A 19,024-nucleotide genomic window follows, 5' to 3' on the forward strand; every position below is an offset into this window, starting at 1 on the left:
GAAAGAGTAACAAACGATCATAGTGATGACTTATTCATCATCGCATTAGGGCTTCATTTTGGTCAAAGGAAGATTCAATTTATAATATTGGTTCAACATTGGTTCATGAGTTTATTCTCACGCCATATCATTAAAACTTCAAGATATCATCATGATTAGTCAAGGTTCAACCAAGACTTCCTCATTTGGTCTTCAAACAATCCTCATTGTGCCTTGGAATTCAATAAACATCAAGTACGCAAGTTAGGGCATGGTGGTTTGGCCTAGTTTTGTAAGTTTGGCCTACCATTTGGTCCAAACCCCATGGCTTTCTAAATTTTCAACCTTTTGGGGATCTACTTCGAGCCAAATGCCACAAATGGACTCCTCTCTAACTATTTTTCAAGACTCAAAACCTAATTCAACATCTAAGGAGCTCAAATTTGGGATTGGCCAAAACTAGTCAAGTTGCCTAGGAAGGCCCAAAACCATGTCATGACCACCACTTTACACCTATGCCATTTTTACCTCAAAGCTCCTTTTGACTTAATTCTTTTCCACTTTGTTAAGGACATGGAAAACATGGTTTGGCCTAAGTTTGGCCTAAAATACACGAGCCAATTTCATTTGGCTCAAGCCTAAACATCGTTCCCTGCCAAGTTGCATGCTCAAACCAGACCTAGCCAATACAACCATTCCAAACCACTAAGTCATTTTCATTCCATTCCAATTTAACCAAGCTTATGCAACAAAATTTAGAGGCACAAAATGCAGGCCTAATTGGAGGTAACAAGCTGGTACATGTGCAATAAGAGTGAGGTCCAAAGAAAGCACAAACTTGCCAAACTCGGGTGCAAACAAAATGAAGTTTCGGAATAAGTGGGGATCACCATTGGTTCACAAAAGAACCCCTTGTGCAGAGCATGAGAATAGAGGATAATTATAGATGCCAACTCATTCACCCTTAGCAAATAAGTTTCCCTTTTACACCTTTTCAGGTTCACACAAATTCCTTCATTTTGGCACTTATCACACACCCTAATCCACCATCAACTTCTCTATAAATAGGACATGATTCTCCCTCATTAAACCAATTTTGAAAGACATCAAACCTCTGCATAAATCACCCATAAAAAGCTTAAGAGTAGAGCATATGGTTGGAATATTTGAACCATTTTCAACACAACCTAAGCACTCAAACACATTCCATTAACTTCCTTGAAGCTAACCAGACCAAGAGAGCTCCTCAAAACAAGATCACCCCAGATCTAAAACTCCACCAGAATCCACCTCTGCAACTTTTTCGGGCAAGGTAGAAACCACCACCATTTCGCTTCAAACAAGTTACGACTAGGCTCGTCATGTTTCACTAATGCTTAACCATATGTTTTAAGCTTCGGTCACTGCACATCCACCATTTAATTTTTTATTTAGGGTTTTTATCCTTCATGTTGTAATCCAAAATTCTCCATGCTCGGATCGAATCAAATGATTCTTGGCATGGAGAAAACTTCAGTGATCCCAACCGAGTGTAATGGATCATTGTTTGTCCCATGAGGTTGAGGATTATTGGATTTTGATTTTTGATTGGCAAGAGGTCTAATATGATGGTATGCATGCGCTTTCCCATATTTTGAATTATTTTTGAATTACCCAATATTATTGTGTTGTGTGTTTTATTGTGATTAGATGCGCGTTCAAATGGGGTGACTATATCTGATGCAGTGTGCTTTGACCATGACCACTTGCATCCTAGCATCTGAGTCATTTAATTATCTTACTTTTTTTAGTATGTTGATATAATGGTCCTAATGAGTCACATGGTCAGTGCGTTTGGACCTTTGGATTTAGATCCAACGGATCTGCTCCATTGATGGTCCACCATTGACCATTGACCAGACGTTCTTCAGCTTGGGCCCAACGCGTGGGCCTGAAGGGGTTTTACTTTTTGGACTCCTCCTTTTTCTTTTACACACCCTTTTTTTTAATTTATCTTATTTTCTTTCTTGTTATTTTTTTTTCTTTCTAATATTTTTCACCCTTTTAATATTTTTTTTTATTCTTATTTTTTTATTTCTTTATCACATTTTCATTTATTTTGTTTACCATTTATTTCTTTAAATCACGTTATTTTATTTGATCTTTAATTTGATTTTTTGTTCATTGATAATTATGGCATTTAACGATTGTTGATCACACTGAATTACAACTTGTTTTTGACTCGGATTTCACATGTTTATTAGGAATTTATTTTCATTTTTTTTGTATTATGCTCTCTTTTATCTTGTTTTCAGATATTTAGCACTTTCAGACTCTTTTGGAAGAAACGAAGCAAAAAGACCTAAAATTAGGGTTTTTCCGCGAAAATTGTACACATGGCGTTGCACATGGTGACCGCTATAGGAGAAGCCATTACTCATCAGCCCTCAACCAGGAGGTAACTGCCACGTTCCCATGATCTTTCCAATTTACAAACATGGCGGGCGCCATGAAGGAATGGCGGGCGCCACCTTTGGAAATCACGTTCCCACTAAGAAGAAGTTGGAGGGCACCATGGTCTTTGCAAGCTGCTGAAATCCTCTATAAATAGTTCGTTCCATTTCATTTTTAAATCATCCAACTTAGTTTACAACACTAAGTCTATATTTATGATTTGTAATAGCGGTAATCTGTCACATCGGGGGATTATCGCACCTTAGTGAGATTGAGTTGGGTCACTTCGAGTTGTTATCGTCTTTAGCTTCAGGAGTCGGATGTTTATTTTTCTTGTACCAGATTTAAAGCCCTCCGTTTTGGAGCAGGTTCTTATTTATCGCTTTTATTTATTTATTTGTCATCGCTTTAACTTATTTATTTTCCGCACTCGCTTTACTTTATTTATTTGCTGCACCCACTTTACTTTATTTATTTTCCACACTCGCTTTACTTTATTTATTTTCCGCACTCGCTTTAATTTATTTATTTCCCACACTCGCTTTACTTTATTTATTTTCCCGCACTCGCTTTACTTTATTTATTTTCCCGCACTCGCTTTACTTTATTTATTTTCCGCACTCGCTTTATTTTATTTATTTTACGCTCTTTACTCGCTCTTTACGCCTCACATTCTTAAACAAACTTATCATCATGATCAATACCGTTGTGTTTGTTTGTGTTACCATATCTGGCTAAATCTTTTAAAGATTAGAATGTAAGGATCGCGGTTAAAGAGATGTTTCACATATTGAATATGTAGAAATACTTTAAAGGCTGTTTTGATTTATAACTTGAGTTTTCTGAAACAAACTAGGTTAGTTTTAACTATTCGAGGAGTGCGAAAGCATCCTGGCTTAGTAACTAGGGTTTTTTTATCACTTTAAGGAAAAACTATTTTTGAAACTGTTTTCGGACGCGTTGATAGATTTAAAATCAAGAAACTCCTTGGGTAAACTTTCCAAATCAAAATCACTTTTCAACTAAGTTTACGAGTCTTGATTCTTAAAAATAAGTTTACTACTTTAGCGTTCTGCGCACCTTTTATAAGTGACAATAAAAGGCCTTAATTTAAGGGTAAACTCGGTTCTGAATATGAGAAAGCGAAAGTTCATGTTAAATGGATTCTTTTCAAGAGTAGAAAATATTCCCTCATAAGTAGTTCTATTTAGACAATCGAAACATTACTTAACTGACGTGAAATATATTCAACTTGTCTTTTCCTGCATTTATTATTTACCGTTGTTTTGCAAACCCAATATCTGTTTTATACCGCCTTAGATAAACACCTTAACAATAGAAATCGATAGATTGACAATTTCGTCTCTGTGGGATCAATATTCTTTTATATTATTTTGACGCGATTCGTGCACTTGCGAATTCACAGGATCAAGTTTTTGGCGCGTTGTCGGGGACCAACTTCGTCATATTTCGTACCCTGTTGTTACACCGTCTAGACTAAGGCATTATTAGCCGGTAAATACGAAGAACCCGTAGTACCGGAAATTTAGTAGATCCTTTAGCGGAACCTGAACGTTATACTCGTACACGCCTCTTACTCATCCGAATTAAGAAAGCTATGGCCGAGAATCGCGACCGGAACCCCTTAAGGAATTCGCCCAGCCCTCTGACGAGGAACCTAGTTCGAGTATAGTAAACCCCCTTATTCCTGTAAACAATTTCGAACTAAAACCATATTTGTTGCAATTAGTGCAACAGAACCAATTCGCAGGTCTCGCTACCGAGAACCCAAATCAACATTTAAAAGTTTTTATCCAACTGGCCGACACTTTTAAATCTAACGGCGCTTCACCTGATGCGAGACGTTTGAGATTATTTCCTTTCTCCCTCAGGGATATAGCATGTTCATGGTTAGATTCACTTCTAGCTAACTCAATAACTACCTTGGAAGACCTTAGGAGAGTATTCCTTGCTAGATATTTCCCCTAGTAAGACTGATGCTCTTCGAAACCAAATAACTAGATTTTCTCAAAACCAAGGAGAATCGCTTTTCAAAGCTTGGGAGAGATATAAAGAGATATTAAGAGTCTGCCCATACCATGGCCTAGAACAATGGATGATCGTTCATACCTTTTACAATGGACTCCATTATAACACAAAGATGAGCATCGACGCTGCCGCAGGTGGCGCGCTGATGAACAAACCTTATCCTGAAGCTTGTGACCTAATTGAGGATACAACCCAAAACCATTACCAATGGGGAACTGAACGAGTATCAATAGAGAAAAAGGAGACCCAAGGTGGAATACATGAGATAAGCTCTCTAGACAGGATGCAGGCGAAAATGGACACTTTAGCCCTTAGGATCGAACATATGTCTACAAACACTAACACCGCAACAGTAGTCCACACAGAATGTGAACTATGGGGATCTAAAGGACACGAATCAACGGAGTGTAACCTTTTGAACGACCTGAACACCGACCTAGTGAATTACACCCAAGGTAACCCATTTCCAAACACTTACAATCCTGGATGGAAGAGTCATCCGAACACTACAACAAACAAGACCTTAGACAGCGCTTTTTTTAGCCTTAGACAGCGCTTTAAAGCGCTGTCTAAACCTCCGCTGCTAAAGGTTTAGACAGCGCTTTTTTAAATCTTAAAAGTGCTGTCTAAGCCCCCCCCTTAGACAGCGCTTTGGCCAAAAGCGCTGTCTAAGACCCTCCTATTTTAATTTTTTTAGGTATACCTTAGACAGCGCTTTTCAAAAAGCGCTGTCTAAGCCCCACCCCCTTAGACAGCGCTTTGGCCAAAAGCGCTGTCTAAGACCCTCCTATTTTAATTTTTTTAGGTATACCTTAGACAGCGCTTTTCAAAAAACGCTGTCTAAGCCCCCCCCTTAGACAGCGCTTTTGCCTAAAGCACTTTCTAATTCCCCCTTAGACAGCGCTTTTTACAAAAGCGCTGTCTAAGGTATACGAAAATTTTTGAAGCTTTTGTTTTAAACCACATTTTTTCCAGGTTTATAAACCAGAATTTCTACCTGTTTTCAACCAGATTTTGACAGACAATAATCACATTTTATATATGCCATTTTGGCCTTTTTTCTACCAATTTTTGGCTAACAAATATATATATATACCAATTCAAAGCAATTGAAAACAAAAATATAACGAAATCATGCATTATCAGATATAACTTATAATCAAAGCAATTGAAAACAAAAAAATAAAGAAATCATGCATTATCAGATATAACTTATAATCAAAGCAATTGAAAACAATTAATCCAATGTTAATAACCAATGTTAATATAAACTTTTTTCATTTTAATATAAACTATACATAACCAATGTTAATATAAACTTCAATAACGTATCCAATAGATCAAAAAATGAATTCCATTGACTAAAAACAATACTTTTTTCATCAGAATATTTCTGAATATGTTCTAAGAAATCAAACAGCCTTGAAACTTTTGAAGACTCCGTCAAATTGTTCTCAGTATCAACCTTGAATGGGCTTTCTGATGGAAGTACAATAAGATCATTTTTCTTGAGTGATTGACCACAAAAGCATGAGCAACATGAGCAGCAGAATGAACAACAAGTATTGGAGCACTGCAAGATAAATTGTTTTCAAACCTGTTCATAAAATCAATCAATTCAGAGATTAGTCCAAAATCATCACTATATAGCATGATATAATTAAAAACCGGATCATAACTCGTAACTCACCTAAGAGTATACCAAAGGTAATCCGAAGTGTCTTTAGTTGTATTCATTTGCTCGAGTAACGAGTTTGATCTCAATGAAGTGTCATCGAAATTCGGAATCACATCTTGAAGTTGTTGCCATTCATCAACTGAGCTGAAGTTTTGTCTTGAAGTTATGATCCTTCTGTTGCTGGTTGTACTTACCTGTATATTCGTCCTATAATTAAAACAACTAAAACGAAACAGAGAAATCAATTTACACAAATAATTGATTCTGAAGAAAAGTTATAACTTACATTTGCAGTATTAAAAGCTACATTTTGACAATCTGGTAAGATACTTATTGACTTGGGGAGCAAGTCATATGAACTATTGCGAAATTGGATAGTAACATTGTTCCCTTTACATTTGCAGTATTAAAAAGTGATGTTATACACTTACCATATTCATCGAGCGGTGCTTGATCGTAATAACCTGTTATAGTATAAGCATAGGCAGTTCTCCCAAAGTTTGTTCCACCATGATACTAAATTACAAACAATGTTAATTACATTTGTATAGTATTGGATTGATTTTAGATAATTGAAATGAATGCATACCATATAGTAATTGATAAAGCTTCCGTTTCGTGCTACAAAAAGAGCGACATGAAACGCAATGTCTTCAGCAGACCGTATATACGGCAATCCACCATACACTTGATAGCTTCAACAAGAAAAAGAAAAAAAGGCAAATAAGTATTTGATTTAGTTGAACATGAATGTCTATTTTTGCAAATCATGAACTTACAATGATGTCCAATTCTCTGTCCACATTGCAGGCTTATTAGGAGAGTTTGGTCCTGTAAAAGTTTCTCCACATCTCATACCATTACATGTGTTGATCTGCATCAACATGTAGAAAATCCATGCATTAATTTCAAAAAATTATAAGCAAAATAGTTTTAGCTTAGTGGAACTAACCACAGGATCAGGAGCGTCTGTTTGCTTGCACATAACCCACGGTACGCCTGTATTAAGGCCTACTGCCATTTTTGCAGCCCATTCAACATACTGCGAACCTGCCGTACCGAATGCTCTTTCGACGTTTTGATATTCATTCTCAATCTATATATTATTCCACTTATAATGATTAACCATTCAATTCAATGGTGATGAAAAATTTGTCAAATTAAACTAATAATTGGATTTCTATATGTATATACCTGTGACAATATAATTGGGCCTCCTTGTGAAGCATATAAACCCTCTTCTTTCAACATGTTGACAATTTTTGTTGTAAAATTTTGCATGTAGAACTAAACATGTATACATAAAAGAGTGATATAAATAACATAGATAAATAAGTGAACATGATTTATAATATGAATGTACCTTAAATGGCTCATTGTCTGTTCGGTAAACAATGCCAGGGACATCATGTAGCCAAAATGGGAATCCTCTTCAAGTTTATCCAATTTTGAATTAGAAATAAAAAATAAAAAATAATATTTACTACATTTTTATATAAAGTTGTTAGGGTGAAAGAGAAAGTACCCATATGTCCATTCACTTTCAATGAAGGGTCCAATTCTGAGACAAACATACAGTCCTTGACTTTGAATTTCTTTTATGAATCTCACCAAATCATATCTCCCGCTAAAATCATACTGTTACAAATGTATATATTATCATAATTAAAATTAAATATTTTTAATAATTTAATATTTATAATTTGATTTAAAGTGTACAAAATATTTATTTTTGTTGTATATCAATTAAATTTTGTAAAATATATGCATTATCTGCAACTGCAATATTTATCAAAGAATATGACATAAAAACAAGGTTGGAGAAACCTAGGAGATTCAGAAATAGACAGGTACCTTGCCGGGTTGAGGTTCATGAAGATTCCAAAACACATAGGTTTGGATAACATCCAATCCTCCTTGGAAGAATCCTCTCTTGTTTCACTCAAACTAAGAAAATCTCTTTCAACCCATTTCCCATCTTGGTTTGAATTCTCAGAAACCATAACCTCTTTACCCTTTTGACTCATTTTATCAAAAGAATTCAGAAAACTCTCATCATCACCATCACCATGAACATCTTTATCAGCAAGACTCAATTTTTTACTTCCACAAAGATAGCTTAGGGTTAGTTCTTGCATACCTGAGTTACTACCAACAGCGTTGTTATTGTTAGACCCACCAACACCAGAACCAGAACCACCCATCTCTGAATCCTTCAGAAAACCAACATCTTTCTCATCTGGGTAGCCTTTGTTAGGCTCAAAATTCGGTCTTGACAACTTGCTCCTTGAACTTTCCAAGTCCCATTGCATCCGCCAGAATCTACAATAAACAAACACAACTGCAATAAGACAAACAGTTCAAAGTGCATGTCGCATTTGGTATTTCAAAATTGATGGCTTCAAACAAACTCACTCCTCCTCTTGCTCTCTGTGTTGCTTGTGGAAATTTCTTTGCCGCCTCCCCAGTAAATATGTTCACATAAATTGTCCTTCTGATAAAAAGTATGTCAGGTTAAAATGTATACTGATATTGAGGTAAAAGCTACGTTTTGTTTGAGGAACCATGTACTATTAGTACTTACCCATTGCATATATTGTAGGCTGACCAGCAAGGATGTAGATTTCTATCAGCATTTTCATCATCAGCTCCCTTCTCAATTTCTGTCATCCAATACAGAGCTTGACTCTGGTAAGGCTTTAGACTACACATCAGGGTTGTTGGTGCTTTTTTCTCCTAAAGATACGTAAGACATAAATGGGTTGGCCACAGACACAGAAGAAAGAGAAGTTGAAGACTATCAATTGAAATTGGAACACAATTTATACACCTCTAAGTCAAAGACTTCAGCAGCTCCAACAAGTTTATTCAAAGCTGACTCTGAAAGAGCTTGTTCATTCTTATTTGGCTCAGGAAGTGGCTCACTGATGCCTTTTCTTCGCTTATTAACAGGCAAAACTGAAGCTTCATCTGAATCAAGCTAGTAATATAAACAGAAAATTTAGGCATCTAGCATGCATTCACAACAACAACAACATTCAATTCAATTTAAACAATAATATCATGAAAGCTCTATAAAAGTGGGGAAAGAAAGAAAATAGTTGAACATACTTTAAGAATCCGCTTCCGAGCCTTCATTTCCTCAGGGGTGAAATCAGCCTAGTTAAAATAACAAAAGCACATTACAAATGCAACACTAACAAACAAACAAACAAAACAATTAAAAAATAGTGATTCAATACCTTCCTATATGGCTCAATCTCTAGCATGTTTAACAGTGTAAGGAGGGGGTAAGCAGCAGAGTTAATGTGGCCACAAGCCTCTAGCCTCCAAGAGGTATCAACAGACTCCAAGAATACAGATTGATGAACATAAAAACTGTCCATAAATCAAACGAATGGGTTCATCCACCAATAAACTCAACATCATATTCAAATGAAATAGCCAAGTTACAGGCACAAAACTAAGTAAAAGGGAAAGCTTTCATCAACATCATTTAAACTAAACTAAACTAACATAAGGAAACAAGAAGTTACCCATACCTCACTAACAACATTATTTCTTGCATCATTTCCAATTTATATGGTGTGGCAATGCATCGGCCTTGAACCCTAACATTTCCAGATTGCACAATAGGTAGTTCAACTTCCGTTGACTTCAGCGATTCATCTACGAATCCAGTCTTAACCGATTCCTGAGTCTCATAAACCACATCAACATCGGCACTCTCCGTATTCTTTGGAATCGTTGATTCAACTTCCATTGATTTCATCGATTCGTCAACAGTGACAACTTGTGTGTTCGTAGCCTTTAGAAAATCGTCAAACGGGAGCATTGAACGCCGCCCCACGGAAGGTTTGACATCTTCTTCTTGAGGCTCGTCGTTCACCTTGATCATTGGGGTTTTGCATGCTTCGAACTCGTCGGAGTTAGGGTTCAGAGTAGGCGGCGTGGCAAGAACACGAGCGCCGCCATTGCTGGTTAGGGCGCGGACAACGGTGAGTGGCTGAGCGACGAGAACTGGATTTCCGTTTCTAAAAACGACATTGTCGTTTTCCTTTGTTCTGAAAACCTTCTCTTTTTTTCGAGAACGTTCCGTCATGGATATACAGAAATATCAAACCTATTCGAAAGCGCTTTTGTTTTAATTTTTTTTTTAATTTAAAGACTTTAGACAGCGCTTTATCAAAAGCGCTGACTAAGGTCTATATTTAAAAGCGCTGTCTAAGAGGGGTCTTAGACAGCGCTTTTAGAAAGCGCTGTCTAAGACCCCCCCTTAGACAGCGCTTTCATTATTTTTTTGGAACAGTTTCCGTGTTTTATTTTAATTTTAACCTTAGACAGCGCTTTCTTTTAAAAGCGCTGTCTAAGATGCGCTGTTAAAAGTCATTTTTGGCGTAGTGGAATTTTTCCTATAGAAACCAGAACCCTATCCAAAATGATGCACCTTAGAGACCACAAGGTTATCAAGCCCAAAACTAAATCAACCTATGCAAGTTGTGCCCCAGAAGTCTAACCTTGAGAATATCATGGAGAGCTTTATATCAGGCCAGACTCAGCAAAATAAAAAATTCCTAAACCAGAACATTCACGTAAACGAACTGATAACACAATTAGGAACCAAGGTTGATCAGATAATCACTCACAACAAGATTCTTGAAACCCAGATCTCACAGGTAGCACAAAACCAAGCCCCACAAACTACACCTGGAAGGCCAATTCCCTGGATAACCTCAACCAAACCCTCGAGGGCACGCTAACGCTATCTCGTTACGAAGTGGGACCACTTACGAAGGGCCTCATAACCTGGAAATGAGCGAGTCCAAAACTTCTAACGAAAATTTACCTACCAACCAAGAAGAGGATCCGATAGAACCCAAAAAACAAACCGTCCAGGAAGGAGAAGCCAAGGATAAAACTTCCAAACCACCAACCCCGTACAAACCACCAATCCCATATCCTCAAAGACTTAAACAAACCAAAATTAACAACCAATACCAAAAATTTATAAAAGTAATAGAGAATCTTCATGTAGATATTCCTTTCACCGAAGCTATCACCCAAATTCCGTCTTACGCCAAGTTTCTCAAAGACATCTTAACCAACAAGCGTAGGCTCGACGATCCAAAACCCTTGGAATTCAATTTTATTTCCGAGGATAAACTTGCTAAGAAGGAGAAAGACCCTGGTAGTTTTTCTATACCTTGCATTTTAGGGAGTCATGTGATCGACAAAGCTTTTTTAGACTTAGGCGCTAGTGTGAGTTTAATGGCCTTAGTTGTATGCAAAAGGTTAAACTTAGGAGAATTACAACCAACTAAGATGTCCCTCCAATTAGCCGATAGGTCTGTTAAGTATCCTGTAGGCATTTTAGAATACATCCCAGTTAGGATCGGTCAACTTTATATCCCGACAGACTTTGTGGTCATGGATATCAAAGAGGACGAAGATATCCCTATCCTTTTAGGTAGACCATTCTTATCTACAGTCAGAGCTATAATAGATGTCAAAAGAGGGAAATTAATCTTCGAAGTAGGGGATGAAAAGATCGAGTTCATTCTTTCAAAATTTCTGATGGCACCAATTCTAGGAGACGCATGTTATGCGATCGATATCATAGATGAGTGCATAAGAGAATTTGATCGAGGAGAACCCGTGATCAAACCATTTTCAAACTCGAATGTTTGGATCTTACTCCATACCTTTCACCAAGTTCTCAAAAACCAGCTCAAGAACTTAAGGAACTACCCAAGAACCTAAGATATGAGTTTTTGGATAAAGAGATGAACTGCCCAGTAATAGTTAGTGCCACCTTAAACCAAGACGAGACGAATCGACTCTTGAATGTTTTAAGAAGATACCCCTCTGCCTTAGGGTACAACATCTATGAATTAAAAGGTATTAGCCCATCCGTGTGTATGCACAGGATCTCGCAAGAGGAGGATTCAAAACCTTCCATAGAACATCAGAGACGAATCAACCCTGTAATGAGCAAGGTGGTGAAGAAGGAAGTCCTTAAACTGCTGGAAGCTGGTATAATCTATCAAATTTCTGATAGTAAATGGGTAAGTCATGTACATGTGGTACCCAAAAAGGGATGCATCACAGTCGTGCAGAACGAAAAGGGAGAGCATGTCGCTAAACGCATAGAAGGCGGATGGCCTATGTGCATAGATTATAGGAAGCTCAATAAGGCAACTAGGAAAGACCATTTCCCCTTCCATTCATAGATCAAATTCTTGAGCGTTTTGCCAGACACTCTTACTTTTGTTATCTAGATGGATATTCTGGATTTTTCCAAATACCCATACACCCCGAGGATCAAGAGAAAACAACCTTTACCTGTCCTTACGGAACGTTTTCTTACAGACGAATGTCGTTCGGACTCTGTAATGCGCCAGCTACTTTCCAACGTTGTATGATGTCAATCTTCGCAGATTATCTCGACAGAATTATGGAAGTATTCATGGACGATTTCTCAGTGTGTGGGTTCGACTTTGAGAATTGCCTCATTAACCTTGAGAAAATCCTAGAGAGATGCGTAGAAGTTAACCTTGTGTTAAACTGGGAGAAGTGGCACTTTATGGTTAAAGAAGGCATAGTGTTAGGACATATAATATCTGAAAGAGGCATTGAGGTCGATAAAGCAAAGATAGAAGTTATAGAAAACCTAAACCCTTTGAAATAATATGTGATGCTAGCGATTTTGCTATAGGAGCTGTTTTAGGGCAAAGAAAAGATAAGAAACTACACGTAATATATTACGCTAGTAGAACCCTAGATGCCGCTCAATTAAATTATACAACAACAGAGAAGGAACTCCTAGTTGTGGTTTTCGCAATCGATAAATTTAGGTCTTATCTGGTAGGATCTAAGATTATAGTCTATACAGACCATGCAGCTATCCGTTACCTTCTAAGCAAAAAGGATGCAAAACCTAGATTACTCAGGTGGATCCTTTTGCTACAAGAATTCGACTTAGACATTAGAGACAAAAAAGGAACAGAAAACGTAGTTGCTGACCATCTTTCTAGACTAGAGCATTTGAAGTCGGATCATTTACCTATAAATGATGACTTCACCTATGACAGACTGATAGCTAAGATAGATACCGCTCCCCTTGAACCTGATAGAGACAACCTTCGGACAATTTCAGAAATTAGCAGAGTACCATGGTACGCTGATTTTGTGAACTATTTAGCCACTGATATCATACCACCTGACCTCAACTATCAACAGAAGAAGAAGTTCTTTAAAGATATAAGACACTTCTATTGGGACGAACCACTCCTTTTCAAAAGAGGAACTGATAACATATTTCGACGTTGCGTCCCGGAAGAAGAAGCCAGAAACATCATAGAGCATTGTCACTCTTCACCCTATGGTGGACATTCAAGCACATCCAAGACATACGCTAAGATCCTTCAAGCTGGTCTTTATTGGCCAACATTATGGCGTGATGTCCATACTTATATTTTTCGATGTGACTGGTGCAGCGCGATGGGAACATCTCAAGACGTGACGAAATGCCTTTGAAGAACATCCAAGAAGTAGAACTATTTGACGTTTGGGGTATTGATTTCATGGGACCTTTTCCAACTTTTTTGGGAAACAAGTACATTTTGGTAGCCGTTGATTATGTGTCCAAGTGGATAGAAGCTATAACCGCACCCACCAACGACACAAGAGTAGTCATCAAGATGTTCAAGAATAATATCTTTCCCAGATTTGGAGTTCCATGACTTGTCATAACTGATGGTGGATCATATTTTATATCCAAGATATTTAATAAACTCTTAAGGAAATATGGAGTAAAACACAAAGTAGCAACACCATATCACCCCCAGACTAATGGTCAAGTGGAAGTATCTAACAGAGAGATTAAGCAGATCTTGGAGAAAACTGTATCAATATCCAGAAAGGATTGGTCTGAAAAACTAACAGAAGCACCGTGAGCTTACAAAACTACTTACAAAACCCTATTGGAACTACACCGTATCAGTTGGTCTACGGGAAGTCATGCCACTTACCTTTTGAACTCAAGCACAAGGCATATTGGGCCATCAAGACCCTGAATTTGGATTACCTAGCATCTGGCAAGAAGCGAATCCTTGATATTCATAAATTGGAGGAAGTGCTCCAGAACGCTTACGAGAATGTTGTTATATACAAAGAAAGAACCAAAGCTTGGCACGACAAAAGGATTGTGAAAAAGGAATTTAATATAGGCGACTATGTTCTCCTCTTCAATTCGAGATTACGACTTTTTCCAGGTAAACTGTGTTCGAGATGGACAGGCCCCTTTGAGGTTTTTAAAATCCTAAAATCAGGAGCAGTTGAAATCCAGAAAAATTCATGTAATCCGTTTGTGGTAAATGGATAAAGACTGAAGCAATACCAAGGAGGTGACATCCCCACAGAATGTCTTGACCAAAATTTGATCGACCCTCCAGTTCCTACCTCTAACGTATAAAGTTCGAATCGTCAAGCTAACAACGTTAAACAAGCGTTGCATGGGAGGCAACCCATGATTTCTTTTCCTTGACTTTTACTATTTTCAATTTACATTTTTATTTGTTTTATATATATGTATATCTATGTGGAGACTAACAATTATGATATTTGCGATTTCAGGTGTCCTCTGTTTCTAATATAACTTTTCAGGAATGGAGAATATCGACACTATGCCAGTAATCTTTCGTGACCCAGTTCAAGAGCAGCGCTACGCCATGCTTTCACAGTGCCCAATGCTGCCCACTAGATATCCCGACTCGAGCTGCATGGAGGCATTAGGCATTGAGCCTAGTGTCAAGCATATCTGCAATCAGTTGCAGTGGGATGAATATACTGATGATATGCACGTGACTTACAGGAACCTGACTTTGGAGTTCCTGAGCTCGCTGACCTATGAGCCCTATGTTGGTCACACCAGTGATGGAGGATACATTAATTTTAGGTTTTTTGGGGAAGAATACACCTTTAACCACAAGCGTTTCGGTGATTTTCTTGGATTTCAGACTGCCTATGATGCTTCATCTGAGCTCCCCATGAGCTATTTTCTGAGTTGAGACGTCGAGAAGTTTTTGAGTGACATTACGTGTGGAGGTAGTCCTGACCCTTCCACCCAAATCTCCAACAAGATTCACAACCCTGCTTTCAGATACTTCCAGATGATCATTGCCCACACCTTCCTGGGGAAGAGTGACCCTGATACGCATGTGAGTGCTGAAGAGATCTTCTTCATGTACTGTACCACTCAGTCACGCCCAATAGATTGTGGAGCTTTCCTGATCGAGAGTCTATATCTTAATGCTCGCTCTGCTGCGAGCCCTATACATGTTGGAAGCACGGTGACTCATATAGCCTCAGCCCTAGGACTTGATAGAAGACTATCTCACCTGACATCTTACTGCAGCTACACCTTGATGGATATTGATTTATGTCTGGACCATGGCCTCATGAGGAGATCTTCTTTTAAACCGGATCAATATAGGCTCTTAATCGAGGGTGAGACTATTCACTACTTCACTTTACCTGACCCTCAGGTGACTTGTGTTATTGATCAGGCCAACTGGACCTACGCCATAGAAGGGCAGGGAGAGACAGTAGACGCACCAAAAATCGCACCTATCAGAGTCAAAGTTCGCACCAACAATCCGAATCTCCAGAATCCGAGCATGCAATCTGAATTGGTTAAGCTTCGCATGGAGATAGGCCAGCTTCGCTAGGAGCTTGCTGACGTTGCTTTGCAGGTCGAAGTATCAGTTGTGTCACATGACACCGAGACTGATATACTTAATGATGAGATCGCCGACCTTCGATGCCAGAACGCAGAGCTTCAAGGATACGAAGTCGAGGAGACTCCACCATACCCTGAGCATTGATGCCATCATGAACCGAGAAATACCGTTTGAATTTCCCTATTTTCCCGTTATTTATTATTCATGCTTATTTTTATTGTTTCGATTGACATTATATATATATATATATATATATATATATATATATATATATATATATATATATATATATATATATATATGCATATATATATATATATATATATATATATATATATATATATATATGCATTATTATTATTATGTTTTTATGTCCATTTTATTTTATTTTGTTTTATTTTACTTTACTATTTTATTTTATTTTATTTTATTTTATTTTGTTTTATTTTATTTTGTTTTATTTTGTTTTGTTTTATTTTATTTCGTTTTACTTTATTTTGTTTTATCAAGCTTAAATCAAAAATAGCATTCATGGAAACCTATGTGCACCCCCCTTACAAAAATGAAGACAAAAAGATTGAGGCCCAAGTAGCAATGACCAAATCCAAAGACATGGCGGGCGCCATAAGTTCATGGCGGGCGCCATGACGTAACGGGCAGAATCCTCATTTTCACCATTTTTACCTTCTTCAACCTCTCCAAACCCATTTTCTTCTTAATAAAAGGAACAAGACTACCCCATATGAACTTTGGTATAAGAAACGACCCAATTTAACATTTCTACGTGTTTGGGGTTGTAGGGCCGTGGTTAGACTCCCGGACCCAAAAAGGAAAACTTTGGGTGAAAAGGGTGTAGCTTGCATCTTTGTTGGATATGCTGAGCACTCCAAGGCCTATAGGTTTTATGTTATAGAACCTAATGACTCGATTTCTATTAACACGATTATAGAATCGAGAGATGCCATATTTGATGAGAATTGTTTCTCTTCTATACCTAGACCAAAGGACTCTATACCTAATTCAGATGAATCTCTAAGGGATGATCATTCAAATGATGTGCCAAGTGAGACACTTGAACCCCGTAGGAGCAAAAGAGCTAGAAAATCTAGATCTTATGGATCTGATTTTCAACTATATTTAGTTGAGGGATCAAAGGATCAGATTGACACTCAATACTATTATTGCTATAGTATAGAGGAGGATCCAAGAACGTATGATGAAGCTGTGAAATCTCGAGATTCTGCTTTTTGGAAAGAAGCAATTGACGAAGAGATTGGTTCTATCATGGAAAATAATACTTGGGTATTATCTGATTTACCACCAGGTTGCAAACCATTGGGTTGCAAATGGATCTTCAAAAAGAAGATGAAAGTCGATGGTACAATTGACAAGTTTAAAGCTAGATTAGTTATCCAAGGCTTCAGACAAAAGAAAGGGATTGATTATTTCGATACCTATGCTCCTGTTGCCCGTATCACTACTATTAGATTGTTGATTGCCTTGGCGGCTATTCATAATCTAGTGATTCATCAAATGGATGTCAAAACAGCATTTCTGAATGGTGATTTGGAGGAAGAAGTGTATATGAAGCAACCTGAAGGATTTGTAATGCCTGGTAATGAGTAGAAAGTGTGTAAGCTAGTTAAGTCGTTGTATGGGCTGAAACAAGCTCCGAAGCAGTGGCATCAAAAGCTTGATGAGGTTGTTTTGTCTAATGGTTTCATTCTAAACCAAGCTGACAAATGTGTATATAGCAAATTTGATACTTCCGGTAAAGGAGTTTTCATTTGTTTATATGTTGATGACATGTTGATCTTTGGCACCGACCAAAATCAAGTTGATAAAACAAAGAATTTCTTGTCATCAAAGTTCTCCATGAAGGATATGGGAGAAGCGGACGTTATTCTTGGTATTAAGATTAAACGGAAGAATAAGGGGATTGTAATTACGCAATCTCATTACATTGAGAAAATACTCAAGAAGTTCAATTATGAAAGTTGTTCTCCAGTAAGTACTCCCATGGATCCAGGAGAAAAGCTTATGCCAAATACAGGTAAACCTGTGGATCAACTCGAATATTCAAAAGCTATAGGCTCTTTGATGTATGCTATGATTAGCACTAGACCGGATATTGCTTATGCGGTTGGAAAGTTGAGCAGATTTACTAGTAATCCTAGTAGACATCATTGGCATGCGATAACTAGGGTATTCAAGTACTTGAAGGGTACAATGAATTATGGATTGTCATATATGGGATTTCCTTCGGTGTTAGAGGGTTATTCAGATGCTAGTTGGATAAATAATGCTGAAGATTCATCCTCTACAAGTGGATGGGTGTTCTTGCTTGGGGGAGGTGCCATCTCATGGGCTTCCAAGAAGCAAACGTGTATAACTGGTTCCACAATGGAATCTGAGTTTGTAGCTTTAGCTGCTGCTGGTAAAGAAGCGGAATGGCTAAGGAATTTGGTATATGAGATCTAGATATGGCCTAAACCGATATCACCAATTTCTATCCGTTGTGATAGTACTGCCACATTGGCTAAAGCTTATAGTCAAATATACAATGGAAAGTCTAGACATTTGGGTGTTAGACATAGTATGATTAGGGAATTAATCATGAATGGGGTGATATCTATTGAGTTTGTTCGGTCGCAACAAAACTTAGCTGACCACTTGACGAAGGGGTTAGCTAGAGACTTAGTGAAGAAGTCGGTAATTGGGATGGGATTAAAGTCCATTTAAATCTATTAGCTATGGTATACCCAATTCCCTTCTAATACAACATTAGAAGCAACATTCAATGTGGAAAGATCATAGTTAGAGATTGGAGCAATTGTGTTTATCTTCCCAAGGTATGTGCTCAGACCTGCAAGTGATGGCTAGGTTGAATTATATCTTCTTAATGGTTCTTTTGGAAAATTGCAAATGCAGGTGCAAGATTAAAAGAATCACATATGTGAGCATGAAGTTTTGCCGCTTCAAGAAGCTTGGACTTGGCTTCCTATATGCTTATTAATGGATAAGGACACATGGCTTGTAAAGTGTCAAGTATGAATAGTAGAGTATTGTAAGAAACATATGTGTACTATATCTTCAGACACTCAAATGGATTGACGGGTTCAATCGCTATGACACCCCGATTTTC

The 19,024-nt window shown here is 37.7% G+C and overlaps 1 non-coding gene and 1 pseudogene across 1 annotated transcript; both read right to left on the bottom strand.

Annotated features, from left to right (window-relative positions):
- Positions 1-979: 979 nt before the first annotated feature.
- On the bottom strand, positions 980-9,680 carry LOC127087865 (beta-galactosidase 6-like; annotated as a pseudogene).
- On the bottom strand, positions 4,410-4,518 carry LOC127089160 (small nucleolar RNA R71). Its single transcript, XR_007790932.1, has one exon. It is a non-coding gene; the product is annotated as a small nucleolar RNA R71 (small nucleolar RNA).
- Positions 9,681-19,024: the final 9,344 nt, after the last annotated feature.

This window comes from Lathyrus oleraceus, chromosome 5 (assembly GCF_024323335.1).
Source record: "Lathyrus oleraceus cultivar Zhongwan6 chromosome 5, CAAS_Psat_ZW6_1.0, whole genome shotgun sequence".
Classification (NCBI taxonomy): Eukaryota; Viridiplantae; Streptophyta; class Magnoliopsida; order Fabales; family Fabaceae; genus Lathyrus; species Lathyrus oleraceus.